This window comes from Triticum aestivum, chromosome 3A, assembly GCF_018294505.1.
Source record: "Triticum aestivum cultivar Chinese Spring chromosome 3A, IWGSC CS RefSeq v2.1, whole genome shotgun sequence".
Classification (NCBI taxonomy): Eukaryota; Viridiplantae; Streptophyta; class Magnoliopsida; order Poales; family Poaceae; genus Triticum; species Triticum aestivum.
The window spans coordinates 661,694,100-661,694,933 of NC_057800.1; positions in this window are offsets into that span (position 1 = coordinate 661,694,100).

Below are 834 nucleotides of genomic sequence, written 5' to 3' on the forward strand. Positions count from 1 at the left end.
ATTTATTTTTATACATGAACAAATGTGTCACATATTTTTGAAACACGGTCTTTTCATTATATGTTGAACAATTTCTTATATATAGTTAATATTTTTTAAATATAGAATGAACATATTGTTGTAACAGTGAACATTTTTGAAAACAAGCTAAACATTATTTGAATATATAACGTATATACAATGTTTTTATAATTTTTTTACTTTAAATTTAATAATACATTTTCTATAAGTATATATTCTGGAATTTTTAAACATATTAGTTAATGTATTATTTTTGTTAGAAAATTAGATAGCCTAAATAGGCCGTTGTACTTTGAGCACATTTTTAGGTCCCAAATAGGGGGTGTCACCAATTCAGGGTTGTGCTACTGTTGTCCTCCATATCAAGCAATGATCCAGGGGTGATGGAGTACGTCTTCTTGCACTAAGGTGCGCTTGCTTGTGGGAACCTCCCTTGACCATCCCCTCTTATGAGTTACTTACGACATGAGAAGCCTTATGAAGAGATAGTGATGCCTGCTATGACACCATAGATGTTGATGTTTTTCCTACAAACTTGATCAAATGTAATAAGGTTTAAGGTAAAGATAATCCGAACAGGGCATATTTTGAGTTTGTGGGAATCGAGAATGGCACAACATTTTGAGATTGTGGGAGTCGAATATGTGCTCACCAACATCTTCAGTGAGCAGGCTTGTGTCCTTCATCACTGGATAATCCATGAGATGGTTTCCAGGCCTCACCAACATTTTCGCGAGGGCCAAATCATGAACATTGTGAATTCAAACACATGATGAAATATTTCCTGATGAAATGCTGTGAGGAGGAAGCAGA